Source organism: Papaver somniferum, chromosome 2 (genome assembly GCF_003573695.1).
Source record: "Papaver somniferum cultivar HN1 chromosome 2, ASM357369v1, whole genome shotgun sequence".
Taxonomy (NCBI): domain Eukaryota; kingdom Viridiplantae; phylum Streptophyta; class Magnoliopsida; order Ranunculales; family Papaveraceae; genus Papaver; species Papaver somniferum.
Window position 1 is genome coordinate 134,234,018 of NC_039359.1, and position 26,094 is coordinate 134,260,111.

Consider the following 26,094-nt stretch of genomic DNA (forward strand, 5'->3'; position numbering starts at 1 on the left):
AGTGTCGCAGAACAATTTCAGAAATGACATAATAAACGACGTCAGCTAAATCATGAGAAAAATGTGATGATCCTGCGAAAATTAGAGAGTTTGCGAGATTAACATTTGTAAGGTTGCGAGAATGTCGCAAGCCATATCCGAAAATAAAGGACAGATTAGCTGTCATCCACTATGTAGTTCCCTATAAATAGCCGCTCAGCTGTAAAGGAAAAGAGGGAGATCTTTTCTGAGTGAGAAGTAAGTAAATAGGAGAGAGAAAATCTAGAATAGTGGTTATTCTTGATTCCTTTATCTTTTCTCGTAAGATTGTTCAAAAATTCACCAATAAAATTAAAATTGTTAATATACAATGAGTTGAATGTTAATGAAATCTTGTGAGGGGTGTAGTGTAGGATTTCCTGCAACTACATGTATTTTGCTTCAAAAAAAAAAAAAAGAAAAGAAGAAACAATACATGGTATTTGGTGGTCAAGGACCCCCGACTAGCACCTACTCTTATCTTGGCCTAGCACCTTATCTTGGTCTTGAATCAATCAAGTATCAACTGATCATTTCTTGGTCTAGATTAATAGTACACAGGCAGCTCATAGTCATAACTATTCTGTGGTTTGACTTCGACACTCCATGCAGCCTTTATGATATTTTCTGCACCATTGTCTTCCCAGTCTTTTTGACCAACGTTGTAAAATCATATCCATCTTACAAAAATAAATGTATTTTGCTCCATTTGACGGTTTTGAATGGGTCTTTTTAAATAATCCACGACTCCTTTTGGTTTGAAAATGTTGAATAGAGGAGGAGATAAATCGTGCCTCAAAATGCGCCCCTTTCCCATGCCCTCATCCAACAGCTGAGCGTATCTTACGTAAAAAGTCTTGGCCGTTTCAAATTCTTGGCAATCAATGAGATTTATGTCAAATATTATCAATGGAGTTTAAAGCTAATAACTCACACACAGACGTTTCTTTTCACAAGCTCAAAACTCACACGCATCTAGAAATCTGTCCACATGCAGTGTCCAGTAGGTCGAAGAAGAACAAGTACGACTCATTTGAGGAATTTCAAATTAGGTTCTTATTTCTCTCTTCCAATGTTGGGTTTTTATTTTCCGCAATCAAAATGTAAACCATAGATTTCTAATTCACAATTTTTCATTTTTTTCCCCAATTAGCTATTGAATGGCTAATGGCGTAACTACATCATCCATATGTATCGGTGTCCTCTCGATCCATTCAATGGTATTAACAATCAATCCCCAAGGTTATCTCCATTTCCCACTCCCATGAAAAGAGATATTGGTTGTTGTCGTTCTACTGATTCTTTCATGTTGTCTTGCATTTTTGCCTGTTCATTGTTTTTTTTTTACTCTCAATCTCTTATTTTTCGTTATCCAGTACGTCTTAATAATTTCAGAAAAATTCTCACTTTTTTCCCTGTTTGTGGGGTTTGGGATGTTCTGTAACGAATTAATTTCGTGAATATACGCAGGAGATGGATATCAACCCTTCAGTATCAAGTTAGAGAAACTCACTTTCGATACATGGACAGTTGATGTAAGCTTTCTATTTCCACATTTCCATTATCATAATCTTGGATTTTTGGGTTTTGTATATTACTGGAATTTAACTATTCCTATCTTTTAGATTTCGTGAATCAGATGTTATTCCACCACGTTTGCAATGCACTGACTCACCTTCAGGTGATTGCTAATATCTCATAGGTTTAACAAAAATTATAGACTTGCTATGTGTGTTGGAGTTCACCATAGTTAAATCATTCATTACTTTGATTAATTATACAATATGAGCTTTTGTAGAAAGTGAATTATTGTGTTTGATTGGACTATATTTTGATGTTGTAGTTTGGGTTTGAGTTGGCAGCAAGGTTCTACTTAGAAAATCCGTGGAACATGGATAAAGAAACTGCTAGCAAAAAAGAAAAGTTAACGATCATTATGGATTCTAAATGATGTTGAACGAGTGTTATTGCACGTTAGATGGGTTTTGATGTGCCAACACCTGAGATACCAACTAATAAACAAAAAATATGTTCTCAGAGTTACCATAAGAGAACTGCATCTATTGATTTTGTGGCCAAAGCTGTTGGAGACGAGCACATGCATGTAGGAGCTGTTGAGTTTAGTGAACTTGAAATCGGGCCGGATTCAAGTCTTATGGCTGTAGAATTAGGTCCAGTATGATCCTAAAATCCATAATGGTGTAAACTGCTAGCAATATTTTGCCTAGATATTTCAACTGGAAATCAACCCACTTGTTATATTTTATATTTCTGATTTTAGGATAGTCTTCATATTACTATTTATAATTTTGCACAATTTTCTTGCGCATTTTATTTAGAGATCTCTTATTTTCTTTTGTTCAGCACTTTCAAACGGATATTGTTCGTGGTGTAGAAGGCTACACTGCTACATCGTATAAACAAATTGAGAGAGGTAAGCCTACGAGTTTGATTGTTCATTTCTTTTGTATTTAGAAGTCATTGTTATTATTTATTGATTACTGAGATATCGACCTTAAAAGAGGTACAGAGTTTTCAGAATATATAAAGGGAGTTATGGTGCTAATACATCTCGACTACTGGTGGAAGTCTTGGGCATCAAAGGTAGCTTGGAAGTCCTTCTTTTGGCGAGCACTATGATCCTAACCAGGAAGTACAACTCTTCCCCATTCCTGTTCAGACGAATTCATTATTGGAAGCTGCACTTAATACACTACCTCGACTCAGATGGGAAAAAGGGTGGGAATACACAGGTCTGTTTGAGTTGGGAAAAAAAGAAAGAAATTAAGCCATATAATTTGTTATAGATATCTGTCGCTTCACAAGGAGGCAATGAATTTGGTGCTGCACCGAAAGAATGAGTTGTGGGTTCTTTTAAAATTCCACCAGTTCCCTTTTGTTTTTTTTCCGTCTAACTGAGCTTTAGCATTTGTCTTTGTCGTGTGCTGCAGGGCATTTGTCCATGAAATAGAGGTAAAGAAGAATCTTGGTTATGAGCTGAATAGGTAAAGGTCTTCTATGGTGTTATCATCAATGATCAGGGTATTATCTGAACGGAGGTACATGTGTAAAATTTGGTCGTCAAATTTAAAAACTTAACTTTGATGTGTTTTGTATATTTTTATGATTATTACTTATATACCTGTCTTGCAAGGTTACCCGTAACATAAATCGTTAATTTAGTTGCATTAGCTGGTAAAACGATGTGGGAGAATCCTCCCGATTATTGTGGAATACTGGAATAAGTTGTTTACTCGACATTAATTAAAAGAATGTGTCATGTGGATATAAAATAGAATAGATTTAAGATCAGGAATCCGTTCGTCATGCCTGAAATGGTTATGAGCTGGAGAAAATAAACTCTCTATCAGATGCCAGAGAATTCAGCGGGAGAAAACAGGTATGTTATCACTTAAAAAAAATGGTGATGAAAGAACTGAAATTTTGCCTCCCACACTATTTACAGAATTTGCCAATGTGAAATGCAGTGTGAAACGGATACAAGGCGGACTTTGATGATAATTGAATGATATACGGCCATACTTTAGCTGCTGCCATATCATGCAAATTGCAAATTAACCTTTAGTATACAGGCATCTGATTGAGGTAAACTCCGATTATCAGACGTATGTCTAAAACTATGTGAGTTGAAATAACTCATGATGATTGCTAACCTCCCAATGCCAAAGAAGGTACCCCAATTAAGGTGACCAAAAATATTGAGCTTGCATGCATGTATACTAACCGAATATTTATTGTATATAAAGTATCTCCTAGAATTTCATTTGCTTTAAAAGCACCGTCAAGGATTATCGAGGAAGCAATTCAAGAATCCTGAATGGTTATCTGCTCATCTATGCGAATTAAAATTTGTAATTGGCCTATAGGTAATGTTATTGATATGTTTTGTTTGCATCTTCCGGGCAAGTGTTTACACCATTTGGTGTCATGTATTTGTTGACATTAAGAATGATTTTATCAAAGATAGATTCCTTGCTAGAGTCATTTTTTTTCCTTTGACCCAAAGAAGTAATTTCTTAATTTTAATTAACGATTTTTTTCTTAATTAATGAATGATTTTTTAATGAATGATCTTCCAAATTTGTAGGATGAAAAGGAGGTGAACCCCTTTGTGGTTCCGTGGATGAAGAATGAAGAACGGTATGATACTAGCTGTGGTGTCGTTGTAAGCCATATGAAATAATCTGATGTTTCATTTGGCTAGATATTTTTCCTTTTCTGCAATTTACTTACTTTGGTGTCCAGTTATAGTGTAACCAGACGCACACACACAAGTATCGTCCCATTGAAGTTTTGAAATCTATGTGCGGTGATATTTCAGAAATGGGTCATTCCATTTGTTTTAGTTCTGATGTTAAATTTGTCTTTTTGTTTGTCTCTTATGCATTTACTTACCTTGGTTTCCAGTTATAAAGTACCACAGCAAGGACTCCCGTTGTTTCAGTTTACTAACAAGTGGATGAACTCCTTTCTGTCATCCTAAACTCTTTCTTGCCAGATCTGTCAGAACCATCAAGGTTTGTTAAAGTTTTGACCCATTATTGGTGGCTGCCTATGAGTCTGTTGTTCCCTTCGTTTTTCTTTTGGTCTTTAAAATAGGAAGTGATCCGGTGAAGGTACATATCAACATTGGCAGGGACTTGGTCTACGCCCTGAATGTCGGAAACTATTCATCCTCAAGGAAACAAAATCTTATGAACAGGCCAAGGTTGTTTAACGTTCTACTCTATGATTATGATATGTGATCTCTTCATGATGCAGTAAGATTTAAGAATGTTTTAGCAGTAGCAATTAACAACCATTTAAATCATCTTCCAGTTTTAAATACTCCAAATGACTGTACACAGTGGTGTTGAACCAACAAGTCTTTATGATTACTTGGTTTATATTTGCATATTTTTTGTGTAAGTCGACTTGCTTTCCACTTTAAATCATGATTGCATCAGGAGTTTTTGTTTCATTTTTGGCGTGAAAATTCAACCGTGAAGCAGCTTGCAGTCTTCATATATGCTAGTACAGTCTATAATTTCATGTGAAGCAGACGAAATCCAGGTTGGTCAGAGTCCAAGTTTGAGGATTTGGTGACTACTCTATTTGGTTTGCGCAGTATGATACCCTGGACTATCACCTTTATAAATAGATGGGCTACGCAGTCTTCTTATCATGAAGGCATGAAGTACAACTGCATTTTCCATCATGTTACCAAGAGTCCAAGAGACCTCGACAGTTATGAGTGGCTCAGTACTCCTATTTAGTACTGAGGTTGTGTGCGCTTTTTTTGGCTTTGATGATTTCCTTGGCATTACAAATTGGAAGTATATTTTGGCTCCTCGGTTATGCTATTACAGTCTATAATTTTCAGGGAGAAGGTAAACTTTCAGATGGAAGAGTGCTGTTTTGTTCAAACCGTCATATCAAATCACCGTCCATCCACATGGTGATTAAATCAGACATGTTTCCACCAAACCAAGATTGCCAACATTTCGTTCTTGAGATAATAAGACATGTACAGGAGACACTTCGGAAGTTTACGGAAAACCTGCAATGCTGTCGTAACATTTCCCCTCTAACACAAGTGACTTGAGTAGTAGTTATTTTCTTTGGATGGTTGGTTTTGGGGCAAAGTGATTGTAGTTGGTCTTAAAAAATTGAAGATTTTAGACTTATGTGTCCCAAAGTTTAAACGGTAATTGACGAAAAGTTGCCGGATTTAACTAGAACACTTTCACATTGTCGATAACTGCATTATCTGTCCCATTATAGGGAACGTGTATTCTTAAATGTAATTTTGTTATCAATGCATAAATTTGAGTGTGTAAATTTTGTAATTTAGGTGTTCGTATGAGTATAAGTATGATCCAATTGTAGCCAGAGTCAAATCAACTGAAAATAAGTTAAATATCTTGAATCATTCTTACCAACCAAACAAAACTTTGAATAGTCGCCACAATTTGCGGTAACAATCCAAAGCCCGGGCAGTTATGGCACGGGTCATATACTAGTCATTCTTACAAATGTGTTTTTCAAAATCTGACGGCTCTGTATGAGTCTTTTATAACGAGATCGACGGTTTTTATTTTTCTTAGGGTGCCTAAAAAATGCAAAACATAAATCTTGGCCGAAACTGCACCCCCGTTTTAAGATCTCGTACAACGATCCTAAATTTCCCCATTCAATCGTATTTATATCACCGTTATATCCATAATGTGCGCTAATCCCATACTCTCCCTAGGATCGTGCTATCCCGCACGACAGTGCGAGATTGATTTATAAGCTAGCAGGTAGTGAGTCGTTGGATGGAAAATGGACGTACATGATATTTTTAGTTTTCCTTGGCAACAATAAGTGCTAGTTATTAAAGAGGAAATATTTCTAAAAGGTCCTCCAGCTTAAACTATTATTATTAACTCACCTTACCTAAATCCTTCATCTTCACTACACGAATTTTGCAGTCCCACAAAATCAAGATCGTGTTTAAGTAAGGTTGATCATTTTCGGAGCAACCCTATAATTTTAATTTTGTACTCTGGAAAATACTTAGTTGTTGGTACTACTAATTTTGAAGAAGAAGAAGACTCTCCATTGATGATCGTTGTCCTTTCAGAGTTACTCCATATTTATACTACGATAGGAATATTGCACCCCAAAAACCACCAGAAGAAGATGAAGGAAGGGAATCTGTAAAACTGGATTTTGTTGTGAGGCTAGGAATTACTTAAACCCTAAATATCTCTTAAGATCCTCCATTTTCATCAGTACCTCCACCGACAACGCCAGCACCGCCCCCTGCACTATCATCACAAAACCCTAATGTGGGTTTTATGAAAAACACTAAAAATCTTGATTCAGTTATGAATCTTATGATCTTAATATAATCTTAATCTTATTATCATAACATTATTAAAACCCAATCACAATCACTGGCAAATCAACCCAAACAATGAGTTAAAACCGACTCACAATCAACGGCAAATCAAACCAAACAATGAGTTCAAAATTGAAATTACTGAAGATGATTTGAAGTGGTCATATATGTAACATCAATGTTGATCATTTGTACAAAAGCGTGCACGAGTTTGGATGTTCATCTTCACATACACTTTGGTATTTCACATCTCCCGGCTGATATCCATTAATTTGGGAATGAGTTTATCTCACACAGCTACATTCATTAAAGAGGAAGAGAAATATGTCTTTATGAACAAAACCTAAAATTCTATAAGGCTGTTTTTATTTTATCAAGTTAAATTACAGGGCTTTTTTGCAATTATAACATCTGACAGTTATGCATTCATCATCAATGGCTATAATTACAAACACATTATCATCCAACGGTTTTCAAACCGCTAGCTTATAAACCATTCCCGCACGACATTGTGGGATAGCATTACCCCTCGCCCTAACCTCTTGCTATTTCGGTTACTCATAGTCTCGTCCCATTACTTTTCATATTTATTTTAATTTTCCTTCACATCAATAGAGAGGCGTTATGGATGATCAGTTTTAATATTTAAACTCATCTATGAATCGAAATATAGAATGTATTTTTCGATCCGTTTTTGGTTGATTCATGTAGAAAGTGCAGAAACTTTGAGTTTGTAAGTGATTATCCTTTTTAATTTGATTTTTCTTTGGTTAATCATAGGGTTTCGATTTTTAACAATCTTTGTGTAAAAATTTTAATTTATCATAGTTTTTTATATTAATTATTCTGAATTAGTGTTGATCTATCCATTGCAGTAAGTTTATCAAGATTCAAATTTGTCGACACTTACGAGTTGGATTATGGATGCTTGATTGATCCTCTGTGAATAAATTTTCCGCATATCATTGCTTTGGAATTTTGTTTTGCACAACGAAAAGAATATTTAGAGAAAATCAAAAAACAAAATTTGTACTCTTGTTTTTGTCAATCCACTTCATTGCAAAAGTGAAATGTTAAATGAGGTTCACCACTATTTAGATATTGAATCCATACATACATCTTATACTGCAAGCGCCGATACACACAGATTTTAGTGTGTAAGCTTGCACATAACTATGTCATAACTCTGAACATGTAGATATTAATAAATAATTTTATGGGTGAATTCCATTTCGACATTAGTACATCAGTCCTATATATACCCTTGATTTTAACACACTGATCTTTATAATGTTTGCAGGTACCAGAATGCAAGACCACCTCTACATATTACTGTACCTATTAAGAAAGCCAAAACGCCTATATAGATTTTGGATGCGGATAATCTAAAAACTATCTTCCAACTTCTCTCCACCATACGGGATCCAGCGGACCAGGTTAGTTTTACAACATTTTTCATTTTGATTACTCATTTTTTCGCGGGAAACATATTCTTTTCCAGATTTCCTTTTGAACCCCGTAAATGCAGGCACCTAATGTGATCATTTGTAATGCCAACACCGCCCCCACTGAGAGACTCATTTAGAATGGTTGGCACTTGGTACTAGCTTGCCTGCCCTTGGTATATAACAAGAAATTTCTTAGTGACGGTGGTGACCTTTGGTTGGGTAACTGCGAAACCAAAGTTGATATGTCCATCGGAAGGTAAACACCCGCAGTATATATTTTGATATTAGACTTTGTAGAAATCCGTCCATCAATTTTTTAATTGACCGACCATACGATCCTTTTTGGACTGCAGACTCCTGCTCTGCTTTGAAGTTGAATAGAACCCTGCTCCACCAGCACCAATTGAATCCCTGGATACCAAGGTCAAGAAATTGGCATGGTACACCTCATATGAGCTCATAGAAGGAAAGAGATAAGCTAGGTTTTTGGATATTCTTCGGTTATACTTGAACATTAGGTTCTTTTCAACCGGTTTATAGTAAAAAAAACTTTTTTTGCACACTCCACTCTTTCTAAGGATACTGCAAAAATGTCGTGCTGTATGGATAATCGCATATGCTGCATCACCATCTTGCTTTGGATTTTCAAATTACTGTCAATTTATTCCACATGAAAAAGAAAGTTCCAACCAGCTATGATGTCACTCGATTTTAATGATTATGTTCTTCATATACCTCCAGTTTTGAATCAAGGTCTTTTTAGCCATGTAAAAGTTGAAGGAAGCTCGGACACTGATGAACATCATGTGACTAAGAAGCCTTACCATAATAAAATATGTCAACTGGATGAGAGTCCAGTCGAACATGAGCACTGGCTTACCACCTTATAATTAGAATGAATAGGACATTCTGAGCATTTACTTATGACAGTTACTTTATGTTTACTTTTTTTTGTTACCTCCCTATCAACTAGAAGGCAATTCTAATAATAGGGACTATTGTCATTTTTTTTTTTTTTTTTTGGGTTGAATGTTGGTTACAAACCCTTCTTTATAATGGTTAACCTTGGTTGTTTCAGATACACATCACTTTACATTACACGATGCCCTGTTATTCTGGCTTATTTTCCAGCCTTCATGGCCCCATGTGACGAACTCTTGGGAACTTTACTTAGTGGGAGATTTGACATGATACGAACATTTGCCTATTGATTCGTCCATTTTCAAAATTATTGTTAATGCCATGCGATATGAGAAAAGAAAAGTTCAAAAATATCTGTATTGATGGTAGTTCCATAGTGCGAGTCACTTTGGCGCCATATCTGGAAGCCAATGACAGAATTTTTTTTAAGGTAAACTAATAAGAATGGAAGTGGTAAAGATTGGTAAGTAGTAGTATAAATTTGGGATGAACCAATGTTACTTCCTTACCGGCATTGGTAACCGAACATTTTTGCATAATCATTTTAAACTCAAGAGAGCGTGATATATGTAATTCCTTTTTTTGAAGGAGATAGAAGCCTCGATTTTTCCTACGCATAGCAGAAGCACTCTGCTTTGGTAACTCTGCTAAAAATTGGTGAGCAATTAAACTAATGCACATCTTGAAGGACATTTGGAGATAACCGCAGTAGAGATGTTTTTCTTTTTTGTTTTGACATGGCAGTAGAGATGTTGATATTTGGTTAATCATGTTTTATGGGTACGTGGAATCTATTTTCAGCAATCATATGCAGAATTTGGTTCAATGTTATAAAGTTGGTTTTATTGCAATCATACCCAATTATAAAAAGAAACTGCAGAAAACCTTAACTGTTAAGCTGCGTATTTTTACATGAGATTGTTTGCTGTGCTAAAACTTAGACTGCTGTTGAAAGGTTATTGGACCCATGGAATACTAACTTACGTTATTGGCAGGAAAGCAAGAATGAGCTATATATAACGTAAGCTGAGAAGAGGAATGGTTTCTATTTATGTTCTAAGCTGATGGAGGGGATATCATCTTTCATTATTATTATTTGGGATACCGTTGGCATTTTTATTTATTAGATCTCACAGACAGTACCAACGTTGTAACACGATTCATCATCGTTATAGATTTTAGAAATTAATGGACGTCCAATAGTTTAATGCAAGGATCTGGATACCATCATTTTGAGAAGAAAGTCATCTACTCTGGCGCTTCGCTTCACAAATTTAGTAACTTACATTTTTAGTCCGTCTTTCATAATTTTTCTTCAGATAGACTCTTGAATTTTTGAAACTCTAAATCTACTCAATGTCTGGTAAAGCCTTTGTATTTGAACCGATTAGAATTTACATCTCTTAGATTAATTTAATGGCAAATACTCAAACAACGAAGCTTCTGTCTGCACTTTTGGAAGCCACCGATACTGCATCAAGAATAGAGTAGAGATGAATAATGTACCAAAATGACATCCTAATGTAACTTTATTATTAGCTAATGTACACTGATACCGCATTTAATTAACAGTAAAATCTACGAGAAATGTGTTTGAACTACCATAGGCTGTGAAAATATTTAGAACCCGTCACTAGAAACAATAATAAAGTCAAGAATAATTATAGGAACAAACATTGAATGAGCTAATAATAAAGTTGTATTGGGATGCAACAATATCAACTCGAACCCCGGGCCGTTACGGCACGGGTCATATGCTAGTATATATATATAGAGGAAGTTTTTTTCTATCCCGTTTTTTAAATTTTTTATATAAAGAATCCGCCAATAAAATTCTATATATGAGTAATCCATTATTAACCTGCGAGATTGGGGTATACCCAGATTAATTGGGGTATATTCATTTTATTCCTATCCAAACTAGTGTGCTAAGGGGGTGTCTAAAAGGTATTAAAAGACCATATTATCCATACTAAAAAACCATGCCGACCAAAACATATTACAAAAAAAAAATCAAAAATTTTCTTTTACACTCTAACTATACATGTGAAATCAAAAAAAAAAAAAAAAAAACGAAAAAATCAAAACGAACCAAAAATCGGCAGGGTATTTTTTGTCGACCTTGCCGACTAAAATATAGTCGGCAGGGTATAAGGTTGAATACCATGCCGACTTTTCATCTCTGAAATTAGCAGTTACATGGTCGGTAAGATATCCATGTCTATACCTTGCCGACTATATTTTAGTCGGCAGGTTATGAAATCAATACCTTGCCGACTAATCATGCATTTGTAACACCTCCTCCGTATGTCAAAAATCCTATAGTCGGCAAGGCATTTTTTTATCGGCCTTGCCGGCCATAAGTTGTCGGCATGTTCTTCATCCGCAGACCTTGCCGACCAGATATAGTCGGCATGTTCTTCATCCGTAGACCTTGCCGACTTTTCATATTTTCAGAACTGAAAATGTTGATTCCTTCTGTAATTTTGAGTATAAAATCGCCCAGCAGTTCTACAATCCCATATTTATAAATGTTTGGGTAGTACGATTAGCCATTTCCGTTACAAGTAGAATTCTTAAAAAAAAAAAAAATCTCAAAAATCTCAAAAGTCTACCCACATCCATGAGTTCAATCTAAAATAAAACCTAATTTCAAAATTTTAATCAACTAATTAACTAATTAAATTAATTATCCTAATCACATTTATTAGTGCTAATTAATCAAGGGTAGATTAGCCATTTTTGTAAATATGTGGATAGGGGCTTTGTGTTTTACTTCAAAATGACCTTATTTTGACTCATTTGGTATACCCCAATTAATTTGAGTATACCGCAATCAAGCCAGGATTATTAAGTATTTCAAAATTTCTTTACAAAAATAACCTTTCACCTAAAATGTTAATAATTAGGATATTATACAATCGATAAATATTATTTTCGGCATGTTTCTCTCTCTGGCGATTTCTCTGGCATCTTCAAGCCAGATTTGTTCTACGGATTCAATATGGTTTTTTCGCGTTTTGGTTTTTCTTTTGTAATCTGTTCGCTTTCTTTTCCACGCCTGAACTTTTTTCCATTTGTTTTTCTAGTTTTCAAGGTTTTCTCTGCCGCTTTTCTTTTACTCTTAGGGTTTTGCTTCCCTTATTTCACTTTTAGGGTTCTTCCGCAACTTCCATGGCTAGATCATCTAGGTCTTCCCGTAGCCTTTTGCAACCTACACCTCCCCTGCTTTCTTTGAGCGTCACTCCTTCACCTCCCACTGAAGACGCAACTGGTAGCTTTTGCCATTGCCCTTTCAAGGGTTTCCATGGATGTCCGGACGGTGTAAAAGGTAGGGGATATGCCAAAGGGTCTATCATTCGGCATCTTCATGATAGGCATTTCTCTTCTGATGCTAGTAAGGAGTTTTGCAGAGATTCAATGGCCAACAATCAACTCATACGTCACGCGTGGGAGAAGATCCTCATCTGCTTACGGATGTGGTTGTGCTGTAGATGCATGCATCTACATGCCTGGCCGATGCCTTGCAAAGGTAAGGAAGGGAGAATTCATGGAGATGTTGTTGCAGGACCCTGGGATGGAGATGGTGCTTCTTTTCTTCTGATGCCAAAGGGTCTATCATTCGGCATCTTCATGATAGGCATTTCTCTTCTGATGCTAGTAAGGAGTTTTGCAGAGATTCAATGGCCAACAATCAACTCATACGTCACGCGTGGGAGAAGATCCTCATCTGCTTACGGATGTGGTTGTACTGTAGATGCATGCATCTACACGCCTGGTCGATGCCTTGCAAAGGTAAGGAAGGGAGAATTCATGGAGATGTTGTTGAAGGACCCTAGGATGGAGATGGTGCTTCTTTTCTTTTTCACGGTATTGTTTTTTCTGCCGAGACGAGTGTTGTTTGTCTTGGTCCCCTGATGTGGTTAGAAAACACACAAAAACTCTTGCAAGTATACAAGGCCAAGTTTTAGTATAGAAAGTAAGCAAGGGATCATTCCACAGAGACTTGGGGTGTATTGAAGTTTCCTAGACTAAAGTTATCTAAACAAGTAACTAAGTGGCAGTGAGATAGTGACAGTTACAATGGCAATGAGCCAAAGGCAGTGAAGTAAAGAATGAAAGAAACTAAGAACAACTTAACCAAAACAGAACATGGAAAAGAAATTGTGGATGGGAAGTATAAGGAGATGGATGAGAATTCCCTTCACCTAGCTAGTTCATCTAGGTTAAGTTTTTGTCATATGTCTAGTTAACTAACCTTACAGCCTTAGCTAACCCCTAGTATTGGCTGTCTGTTTAAGGCACAACCAATCACAGACTAACTAGGCAGTGGCTTACTAACTAATGTAGCTGATTAACTCCTTAGAGCCACCACTGACCCCTAGCATTAGTGGTCTTCTTACAGCACCACTAATCACAAATCAGTTGGGCTTTTAGGAATCTAACTAGCCTAAGCTATTTTGAGTTCAACAAAAACCATCCTAATAGCTAACCATCATGGTTCAAAGGTCTTCTCTGAGGTTTAAACAGGGAAAATACATGATCATGTGAAGAGACATTACAAACATGCTAATTAACACAAACATAACATGACAGATGGATACAAAACATCACAGGAACAAACATCACACACAGAACACAACAGGATATTACACTAAACATGAACACAACATTAACAGCACAAAAATGATCATTAACAGAACTTGGTTCTGGACACACTGGCTAATCCAGGCATAACTTTTACAACAACACCACAGTCTATTTATACCCAAATCCCTAAATTATACAATTAGGGTTTATAGAAAAATACCCAAATTCAAACAGTGAAATTAACTCACCTAATCTTCAAATTGACGTCGACCCATCCTTCTTTGCCTTCTCTCAGTCCTTCTCCTGCTCCAATTCAGTCTTATAGCCTCACCTATTTTACTAATTTCCCACCTAGGGTTTCAGGGGAAAATTAGAGGGGAAATGGGTAAAATAGGTGGCTAGAGATGTATGTAGGGTATGGGGGTGATGTGGGTAGATACGGTTTGGTGGAGAGAGTTGTTGGCGGCGTTTGGTGGAGATGACAGGGGAGAAGGTGGTGGTGATGGTGGTTGCAGAGTATGGTGGTTGCAGAGGGTGAGGGAGAAAGAAGTCGATGGAAAGAAGGAGGGGAGTGTTTGGCGATGGGTATAGGGTTAGGTTGCTCGGGTGTGAGGCGGGCTCATCAGATTTCGATGTTAGGCGAGTGATAGGCGTTTGATCGATACATCTGAAATGCATCCAACGATAAGATGGAACATAGCCTTCAGCGACCGTCGGATGAAGAGATACAACGAAACTAACGGCGTGAGATGGAGTTAGGTGTTGTAGTGTTGGTCAGGAAATTCAGACTTTGATGCACGAAGAGGAGGCGACCGTTGGATGATGATATGGATCCAATCTGACGGCTACATGAGAAGTGGGTTATGGATTTGGGTTTTGGTTTGGGAGATAAGTTGGGCTTGGGATAATTCTGAGCCCATTTCTTCTTTAAGAACAATTTCTTCCTCTTCAAGCCCACTTCTAGCCTTTTGGTCTTGTGCACAACATTCTTCGCGGCTTCCTTGTGTAATTCCTCCCGGCTTTTCACCACTCTTCAGCTCTTTTCCGCTCCGCAAGTTATCCAGACTTTATTTATTACCTAAAAATGCAAAATTAAGTAAGAAAAATATTTATTCTTGAAAACAATGAAAATACAGAATATGGGATAAAATGTAGAATTAATGCACAAAAGATGAGTTAAATGCCAAGAAAAATATAGAAATATGCACTTTTTAGGACTCATCAAATACCCCCAAACCTGAATTTTACTTGTCCTCAAGTAAAACAAAACTAAGGAAATCCTACCTATACCACTGTCGCTGGTCTCTCGAATGCATTTAGCATATGCACTAAGCCTTTTAAACCACTAAGTGTCCCTAGTGGACGAGTTGAAGTCTCGTGAAGGTTTGCTTAGAACGTACCTACAAAGTTCTAGGTCAAAATATAAGCTCAGATTCCATCAAATGTGACATGTGCAAAACAGTTTAAGCTCACAGCAAAATGGAGATGTCAATCTAGCTATCGAAGGCACAATCCTAGCACTGATAACAAAAAAAAGACATGTGATAAGAGTGTAAAGTGTATCTACACATGTGTAAAGAAAGATCTGAAGTTATGACTACTAATCACCAAGAGATAGTTTCTCAGGCTAAGAACCAGGTCGAAATCTAGCTAGCTGTCCGGACTTTACGAGAATTGTGAATGAGTTGGAGGTATTTCACAATTACTCGCGTTGTACATCAATGGCATACACCCTCCTTGCTTATTACAATGAAACAACAAAATGACTATTTACATGACTCTTATTTACATTGACTATTCTCTTTTTATTTTTGGAACAAGAGATGATGGAATTGATAAATACTTGATTTTTTTTTTTTTTTTTTTTTTTTTTTCTGAATATCATCGTTTTTTTTTTTTTTTTTTTTTTTTTTTTTTTTTTTTTTTTTTTAAACAAGGAAACACTTTTGATACATATACAAAAGGAAACAAAAATTACATGACACTTTGCAAGAGGTAGCCCTTTTTGATGCACCCAGTTAAATTCGATGGTTGTCTTTCTTAATGTAACCTCCACCTTCTATCCCAACCAACCAAAGAACAAGCTAGTCAAGTTTCGTTCAGTATTCTAAAGTGATTGGCAATCGTAACTTCCTATCCAACACCTTGAAGATCGAGGCCATACATGTATTGGTAGATCGTGCGCGTGCAAATTTCTTATCACTATGTGAATTGTGCTAGAATCAGGGTGCCTAAATATCTAGACTAAGACTCCTAATAAAAATACATTTTTGCACAAGAGTCAACATTTCAAGGTAAATGAGCTCCATTTTTTATGATTTTTTTTTTCAATTTTTTAATTTTTTTGAATTTTGATTTGTCAATTTTTTTGGAATTTTTCAATTTTTTCAAAAAGAAGAAGGAGTTTTGTTTTCAATTATGGCAATTATCAAGTATCTACTTTACCCCCAAACCTAAACTAAACATTGTCCTCAATGTTTCAAAATATGGAAAGAATTAAAACAACATATGAAAGGATCATGTTGAGTAGAGAAAAGGAAGAGAATACCCGATTTCGGCGAAAGCAAATTAAACTCCGTTATTCAAGGAAAAAAATCCAACATATTTCAGCCGAGATCATATTGGATTAGCAAAATATATACAAAAGGAACAAAAAGGGTTTTAAGAAATTTTATCTACTGGATTATATACAAAAATTCACCATACACTAACAATCTAAAGAGTTGAGGATCAACCCAAAAGACAAAGTGTAGAGGTTTCAACAGCTTCACACAATATAATATGAAGAAGCAAGTGAATGTGAAACAAAATGAGCTACCCCCAAACCTGGATTTTTACAAAGATAAATTTTGGAAACAAAATCTCGCAGTTTTGGGGGTTCATCATGCAAGGTCTAACTCGAAATGAACTTTGCTAGGACGGGCAAACATGCAATTTCCAACTGTGGTTCCTCAAAGATATTATATTAAAGCAAAATGGTCCAAGAGGACTTGGGAAGCACACAGTTCCAAACCTAGATTAGGCATTCTCAGAAAAATTGGTTTTACAATATTGGTACAAACCAAATCTAGGTTGGGTGGAAGGCCATCAGATTGTGACTCATGTAGGAGAATAGGTACGTCATTATCAATCAAATCAAAATCTCCTAAATCATCTACACATGTCACATCATGCTCACAATCATCAATCAAATTAGCAAGTTCACACTCAGAATCATCAACATCAAATTTATTCTCATGCATCGGCAATCAGGAGAAATATCACAATGTGACCTAGGTAGAGAATCAGACACATCAAATATATTTTCATGCATATAGTGTCTACAGAAGATTCAACTATTCCTATGTCATGCTCATCTTCACAGAATAATTGTACGAATCCCATGTCAATATCAAAATCATATGAATTACAATGAGTATTAGAAAAAACAACATTCATGAAGGTCGAGGGCGAGAAGCCATATGTTATTGAACCAACAGGTTCCACAATATTTTCATGTTCTTCTAACATCATCATAATCATCATAATCATCATCATGGTAGCATGCATATTGGTCCTCATTAAAAGTGGTGGTGTCGTTAGTCGATTCATGTTCCTCTAAATTAGGTTCATATTCAACATCATTTACATGAATGGGACTAGACACTTCATTAGGGACAACATACATTTCCTCATGAATTTCCTCCTTTTGTAGGTGAAGCAAAATCTGATCTAAATATGCCTGAATTCGTGATGTAGATCTATCGAAGTTTTGCTCACTGAGTCTGAAAGCTTCTGTGGTGGAGTCTAAATTCATGGGAGTACAAAATTCTTCATGTTCAAATTGTGGTGATTGGTACATGTGTGCATGGTCATTAGGGTTTATAAAAGATTGATCGCAACCCTCAAAGGATTGATTATGGTCCCAATGACTACCATTCTCACAATTTATGGGCATTTCATACCTTGGATTTTCTCTAGATTGCCTAAAATTATGCAAAATATGACAATTCTCAACAGGGTGGTCTAAACTACCACATGCGGGACATGCATAGATTTCAGGTTGCCTAAGAAAATTAGATGTGACAGATTCCTCATGTGATTGCATTTCTAAAGCTGCGATTCGAGCTTCTAATTGATCCACAGAGATGATTGTGTGGTGAGGCACTAGCAAAATGTTCATTTTCACGTTGTGGCGAATGATGCATGTGTGAATAGTCATTAGGGTTCATGTATTGAGGCTCGGGACTTTGAAAATGTCCATAATAATTCCTATGACTATTGACATCATGGTCTATGGGAGGTTCATAACGTGAAGTATGTCCACACGCAAGTTCTCTAAGGGATTTGTTGTATTCCCCAACTGTAGACCAAGATCTAGACATGATTGGGCTCAAAAGCTAAGTAACTATATTACAAAGCCCAAAATTTGGTTTTTAATGGGTTTGGATTTTTGGGAAAAATTTGGTTTTTATGGGAATGAAAAACATTTGGTTTTTGATGGGAAACATTTGGTTTTTATGGGGATAAGCCCACTGTTTTGGTTGTGCTTTGGTGAGGCAATGGGTTTGGAGAACTGTTGTGAACAGAGCCCAACTTTCGGCCTAGAGTTTGGGTACACGGCCCACTAACGACTTTAGTAAGCCCAGAAACTAATGAAGCCCAGCTGAGTTGGTAGGTTTAGTTAACCTTGTTTAGGTTGTTTGTTGGGTTTTTGAAACCCAAAATTTTGATAGGGACAATCCCACAGTTAAGCTCAAATACAAACCCAAAAGTTAACTTAAATTACAAGCCCAACAAAAAAAGGAAAAAATTATTACAAGCCCACAAATTAAAAATGGAAGCCCACAGGTTGGGTTCTCTTAATGGGTTTAGGCTTACCTTTGAAGCACAGCCCAGCTGCTCAGTTTGGTTGCAAAAGCCCAGTTGGGCTTTAGATCATCCTAAGCTTTGGCTTTTCTGAGGCCCAGTTGGGTATTTCAGTTGCAAAGCCCAGTTGGGCTTTGTTCTTTTTCAGCTGCTTGGAATCAGCCCAGTTGGGCTTTGGATCATAGCAACAGCAGGACCAGCAGGGGGTAGCAGCAGCTTGCCTTTGCACAGCAGCAACAGCTGAGGCACAGCAGCAGGATCAGGAGCAGCAGCAGGAGAAGCAGCTCAGCTCTATTTGGGCTTCACAGCAGCACATCAGCACCAGAGGTTTGTTCTCAGCCTCACAGCAAGGTCACAGCAACAACAGCAGGGGCAACAGCTTCAGCAACAGGAGCAATTCAGCAGCAACAGGCTGCAACAGCAGCACCACAAGCACCTGGCAACTCAGAGAAGAGGTTCAGTTCCCAGAATGATGCAGTTGAAGCAAAGGAGAAGAGATTATGCAAATGATGCAGATGCACTAGAGGTGGTACTAAGTTACAGCTACAGATGCAATATGCAAGATGAGTACACTAAGATGCTTATCAGAACTACACAGCAGGTATGAGCATGCAAAGAACAGCAAGAAAAACTTCAAAAACACGGCAGCCAAGTCCCCGGCAGCGGCGCCAAAAACTTGGTGTGGTTAGAAAACACACAAAAACTCTTGCAAGTATACAAGGCCAAGTTTTAGTATAGAAAGTAAGCAAGGGATCATTCCACAGAGACTTGGGGTGTATTGAAGTTTCCTAGACTAAAGTTATCTAAACAAGTAACTAAGTGGCAGTGAGATAGTGACAGTTACAATGGCAATGAGCCAAAGGCAGTGAAGTAAAGAATGAAAGAAACTAAGAACAACTTAACCAAAACAGAACATGGAAAAGAAATTGTGGATGGGAAGTGTAAGGAGATGGATGAGAATTCCCTTCACCTAGCTAGTTCATCTAGGTTAAGTTTTTGTCATATGTCTAGTTAACTAACCTTACAGCCTTAGCTAACCCCTAGTATTGGCTGTCTGTTTAAGGCACAACCAATCACAGACTAACTAGGCAGTGGCTTACTAACTAATGTAGCTGATTAACTCCTTAGAGCCACCACTGACCCCTAGCATTAGTGGTCTTCTTACAGCACCACTAATCACAAATCAGTTGGGCTTTTAGGAATCTAACTAGCCTAAGCTATTTTGAGTTCAACAAAAACCATCCTAATAGCTAACCATCATGGTTCAAAGGTCTTCTCTGAGGTTTAAACAGGGAAAATACATGATCATGTGAAGAGACATTACAAACATGCTAATTAACACAAACATAACATGACAGATGGATACAAAACATCACAGGAACAAACATCACACACAGAACACAACAGGATATTACACTAAACATGAACACAACATTAACAACACAAAAATGATCATTAACAGAACTTGGTTCTGGACACACTGGCTAATCCAGGCATAACTTTTACAACAACACCACAGTCTATTTATACCCAAATCCCTAAATTATACAATTAGGGTTTATAGAAAAATACCCAAATTCAAACAGTGAAATTAACTCACCTAATCTTCAAATTGACGTCGACCCATCCTTCTTTGCCTTCTCTCAGTCCTTCTCCTGCTCCAATTCAGTCTTATAGCCTCACCTATTTTACTAATTTCCCACCTAGGGTTTCAGGGGAAAATTAGAGGGGAAATGGGTAAAATAGGTGGCTAGAGATGTATGTAGGGTATGGGGGTGATGTGGGTAGATACGGTTTGGTGGAGAGAGTTGTTGGCGGCGTTTGGTGGAGATGACAGGGGAGAAGGTGGTGGTGATGGTGGTTGCAGAGTATGGTGGTTGCAAAGGGTGAGGGAGAAAGAAGTCGATGGAAAGAAGGAGGGGAGTGTTTGGCGATGGGTATAGGGTTAGGTTGCTCGGGTGTGAGGCGGGCTCATCAGATTTCGATGTTAGGCGAGTGATAGGCGTTTGATCGATACATCTGAAATGCATCCAACGATAAGATGGAACATAGCCTTCAGCGACCGTCGGATGAAGAGATACAACGAAACTAACGGCGTGAGATGGAGTTAGGTGTTGTAGTGTTGGTCAGGAAATTCAGACTTTGATGCACGAAGAGGAGGCGACCGTTGGATGATGATATGGATCCAATCTGACGGCTACATGAGAAGTGGGTTATGGATTTGGGTTTTGGTTTGGGAGATAAGTTGGGCTTGGGATAATTCTGAGCCCATTTCTTCTTTAAGAACAATTTCTTCCTCTTCAAGCCCACTTCTAGCCTTTTGGTCTTGTGCACAACATTCTTCGCGGCTTCCTTGTGTAATTCCTCCCGGCTTTTCACCACTCTTCAGCTCTTTTCCGCTCCGCAAGTTATCCAGACTTTATTTATTACCTAAAAATGCAAAATTAAGTAAGAAAAATATTTATTCTTGAAAACAATGAAAATACAGAATATGGGATAAAATGTAGAATTAATGCACAAAAGATGAGTTAAATGCCAAGAAAAATATATAGAAATATGCACTTTTTAGGACTCATCATCCCCCTGTTTCTTCAGCTGATATTGCTTCAGCGGAAAATGTTGGAGACGTTGTAGCAGAGCCTTACACAGAGCTGCTCAATTCTGTTCTCCAACGACAGTTCGCGACGGTAACTTGCATCCCTCACCAGTGCCGGTTATCCTTTTCGAGAGCTCTGAAATCCTGTCTCGACAAAGTCATCACCAATCCAGCTAATATGACGTCTTGGATACAGCTTATTCTTCTCCCCATTTGTACTTTAGCTCTCTACAGGCCAAAAAGTGCAGCCGAGGCAAAGTCAGGGAAACGGAAACGGCTTCAGGTAACAACTATGAACCAGGCTTTATCAATTTTGAAGGAGCCCAATGGCTGTTGGGCTTTGGTGGAAAAAATGCTACAGCTCCCTCGTAATGGGCCTAGTCAATCAGATGAGAAGAAGCAAGGTTTGGCTAACTTGACAGCTTGCCGTAGGAAAATAAGCTGTGCCATTTTGGCGCTGCGATCAAAGTGCTTTCTTCCAGTGTAAAGGCTCCTTGCAATGAACAAACTTTTTTGGAATTGCAAGACAAACACCCTGCAGCGCCTCCTCCGGTTGTTTCTGGTGATGACTTTATCACGGACCCAATTACAGTGGATTGTCGTGCTGTTTGGGAGCCATTAATAGTTTTCCTAAAGGAACATCATGCGGTCGAGATGGTTTGAGGGCATAACATTTAGTTGATGCGATGAGTGGGACAGCGGCTACTGTAGCAGATATTTTACTCGCTTCGATTACAGGAGTTGTCAATCTTTGGTTGGATGGCAAATGCCCGGCGGAGTTGGGAGAGTTCATAGCCAGTGCGCCCTTAACTCCGTTACTTAAGCCTGGAGGGGTTATTCGGCCTATTGCAGTTGGCACAGTTTGGCGTAGATTGGTTTCCAAAGTGGATTCCTTTTCTGTTGCGAAGGATATGTCCTCTTATCTAGGAAACTATCAATTTGGGGTTGGTGTTCCTGCTGGAGGGGAAAGTATTTTACATGCTGTAAATGGTCTCCTTGAGTTGAAAGGTCACTCGGACAAGATGTCAATGCTGCTTATTGACTTCTCTGACGCTTTCAACATGGTGAGCAGATCTCAGATCATCAAGGAGGTTCGTCTCCAATGTCCAGGTATTTCTCTATGGGTAGAATTTTGTTATATTCGACATGCTAAACTTTATTATGATCAATACATTTTGTCTTTTTCCCTTGGAGTACAACAGGGTGACCCTCTCAGTCCCTTGTTGTTTGTTTTGACTCTTCACCCTCTAGTGAAGACTATTGCTTCAAGTTGTAAACTCGATCTGCACGCCTAGTACCTTGATGACGGTACAGTCATTGGTGATACTCTTGAGGTGTCTAAGGCCTTGCGTATTATAGAAACTGAAAGGACCAAGTAGAGGTTTACATCTCAATGTTAAGAAAACGGAAGTCTTCTGGCCGTCTATGGATCCCAGAAGTATTGATGATGGTGTTTTCCCTCCTGACATTGGTAGGCCATCTAATGGTGTTAAACTTTTGGGTGGTCCTGTGAGTTTGGATCTGAACTTTATCAGTGACATGATGTTGAGTAGAGTGAACAAGACGGTTCAACTTATGTCTTCCATCAAAAAACTCAAGGATCCTCAAAGCGATATGCTATTACTTCGCAACTGCACCGGTGTTTCTAGATTATATTTTGCATTGCGCACTACCAATCCCGCTGCTCAGCAAGCTGCCGAGATCTTTGACGATAATTTACTCAAGTACTTGAGACTTCTTATCACTGGTGATGGCTCTGGTTTTGGACCTTTGCAGCAGAGATTAGCTACCTTGCCTATCAAAGATGGTGTCTTGGGAATTTACACCATGGCTGATACTCGCGCCTATTAATCCCCCCCCCCCCCCCCCCCCCCCCCCCTCCATGCATTCCTTGGCAGTTACTTATTTTGATGCAATTAAGAGGAAAGTCCCATACCAGTTTTCTATGTCTACAAGAGATTCCATTTTGTGGAAGTGCAACCAAGTTAAGCATGCTCAAGATTATTTATTGGCTATACCTATTAGTGGACTTAATCAGTGTCTCGGGCCTAGACAGTTCAAAGCTGTCCTTTGCTATCGCTTGGGTATTCCTTTGTTTGTTGAGAATGGTTTGTGCTCTAGTTGTAACAAATCTATGGATATTTATGGAGATCATGCGCTTCATTTTGCTAAGGATGTTGGGGTTAAGTTTCGACATGACTTTGTACGTGATGTGGTTGTCGACATTTGTTACAAGGCTAGTGTGCCTGCGCGCAAGGAAGTCTCTCTTGGGCTCCTGTCAGATGATGACAAAGACCTACGGCCGGCTGATATCCTCGTCCTCAACTGGGAAAATGGTAAGGATGTCTGCATGGATGTTACAGGGGTATCTCCCTTCACTGGTGAAGGTATTCGCTCTTTTGTCCCTGACAAAGCTATTTCTAATGTTGTTGCACGAAAACGTACCAAATACTTTGATAAGTGCGTTTCACTTGGTTATTATGGGCTTGGCATTTTAGCTTTCTCTACTTTGGGGAAATTAGGTGAGGATACTTTATGTTTTTTTAAGCGTCTGAAGAACTGCTTAGTTTGTAATGATGCTAGTAGTGGTATTGGTAGCTTTATTTTTCATAGATTAGGTATTGCTATTCAAAAAGGTGTTGGAGCCCGGCTTGTGACAAGGTTACCAACCAAAAGTATGTAATCTTATATTTACTTGAATATAAATAGTTAATAATTAGGATATAAAAAGAAAATAACTATAAAAAACAATAATTCAAGATACAATAGAGATGGTCAGAGGACAAGACGACTATGATTACAGCTTATGAAGGAAACCACAACCACCCCTTACCGCCGCAAGACACATCAATGGATCACACAACTACTGCAGCTGCTACTAGGCTTCTCTTAGGTTCATCCTGATCAACAACAGAGAACCAACTCCCTCACCAAATAGTCTTTTCTCTTCACCGTCAGCAACTCTTTATTCCCTTACAGATGCCAACATTGCTACTCTGTCAGCCTCCGCACCATCAAACTGCACACCAGTTGGCTCGTAACGTTAAAGCTTTTAATTTTTTCCGTAGCCTAAAGTCTATCGCTAGAACTTGTCTGTGTTGCTTATACATTGTACAGTTTTTCTTTATAAGTGAAAATGTAAACTTTAAACTCCACCATTGTAAGACGTAAAATATGTTTGATCCGTAATGGCGTAATATGAAAGATATGGTATTTCTCCTTATTCTTAAGAAACAAAACTATAATAAGTTTCAATAACCACAGAAAGTTGAAAAGATTTTGCCTGCAAATAAACTAATGTATGTTACACAACTTCCAAATAAACTATTTTTGCCCTTCGGAGAAATCCTCATCGCTAAAATTTCCTTGCAATGGGATCATAATTTTTCCTTTGAAAAAAGTATCATCCAAATCAAAAATCTTCTTCGTTGGTTGATCCATTCTTTAAACTTAGGGTTTTTCAAGATTTTGGTTTATTTCTTTGTGCCAGATTTGTTTGCATACAGCGATGGAAGTCAAGAAACATTGATTAGAGCTCTATCCGAAACGAGAATCTTGTTTGCCGCGTAAGGAAGAAACAAGAGAGGTGGGGGAGAGTGAAATTCTTAGAGCCTGTTTGGTACAGTTTTCAAAAACAGTTTCCAAAAATAGTTTTCCACTGTTTTAAAAACATACTCTTTTTTCCTTGTTTTCATTTTCTAAAAATTGTTTGGTAAACTGTTTTTTAAAACAAGGAAAATCAACTAAATCGTATCAAATGTAAAGATTCTTCTAAGAGATAGTGATATTATCCATGACTCACTTGCAGTCATTCCCCCGATCTCTTACTTTGTTTTGAATAGAAAAAAAGAACCAAGAAAAAAAAAGAGAAAACACAAAAAACAATAATTTGTTGTTTTCACTTTTTTGTTTTCAGAAACAGAAAACAGATAGAAAACATTTTCTGAAAATGTCCCTACCAAACGCGTTTTCTCCTGTTTTTTGTTTTCTCTGTTTTTAAAAACAGAAAACTGTTTTTGAAAACTATACCAAACAAGCTCTTAACTTTCTGTTTTTAAGAAAATCAAAAACCAAAAATTGAAACCCCACTCATAAGAGTGAAGAAAACATATAAAAAAGAAAAGTCAAGCCACATCATACCACCTAAGCAGTGGGTTTGACAAAGTGGGCTGAATAGAATTACTCAAAACAAAAAAAAAAACGTGAACTAAAGAATCCCTAAAATAACTCCTATTCTTATGTTAAATACCATCCCAAAAATAACTCCACCTTTTATTACACAACTCACCGAATTGACTCCTAAAAATTCTCCAACTAATATTAAACGTATTCCTAAAATATCTAACAAAAATGAAATCTTTTAAGTAAAAAATAAAACTTTCCAGAAATTTTTATCAAAACACAATTATGCACTTAAGGCACTGTGAAAATTGAAATTCTCCGGAGAATCCTTAATAGGGAAACAAAAGATTTCTGTGATAATAACTCACTTATTAACTCCTAAAAATAACTCATATTAAACCTTTAATTAAATAGGAAAATTAATCGGAATTTCTGATTTTAAAAAGTCAAACAAGATAAAATTAGTTAGGTCTCCTAAATTAACGTTTTATTCTGGTTAATTCAAAATAAATCCTAGAAAAACAAGACAAAAAGAAACCTGCGATCATCGATACTTTGGGTTAAAATACTTTATTGATCCACAATATCGTGAAAAATATAGTTATCCCATGTGAAAATCCCTATTATCACGAGTTGGGATAATTGCAATGGTCACATATTCCATT

General features: G+C 37.4%; 2 long non-coding RNA genes across 3 annotated transcripts; both read left to right on the forward strand.

Annotated features, from left to right (window-relative positions):
• The first annotated feature begins 965 nt into the window (after positions 1-965).
• LOC113349181 lies at positions 966-4,916 on the forward strand. 2 transcript variants are annotated; one of them, XR_003359985.1, is made up of 8 exons: positions 966-1,070; positions 1,172-1,260; positions 1,489-1,553; positions 1,644-1,699; positions 2,383-2,452; positions 2,549-3,418; positions 3,507-3,905; positions 4,127-4,916. It is a non-coding gene; the product is annotated as an uncharacterized LOC113349181 (long non-coding RNA). The 2 variants fall into 2 exon arrangements; XR_003359986.1 differs by lacking the exon at positions 1,644-1,699 and having other exon boundaries at positions 2,541-3,418; positions 3,507-3,624.
• A 2,614-nt stretch (positions 4,917-7,530) lies between these two features.
• Positions 7,531-8,979, forward strand: LOC113353978. The gene is made up of 4 exons (XR_003361637.1): positions 7,531-7,637; positions 8,205-8,340; positions 8,433-8,608; positions 8,706-8,979. It is a non-coding gene; the product is annotated as an uncharacterized LOC113353978 (long non-coding RNA).
• Positions 8,980-26,094: the final 17,115 nt, after the last annotated feature.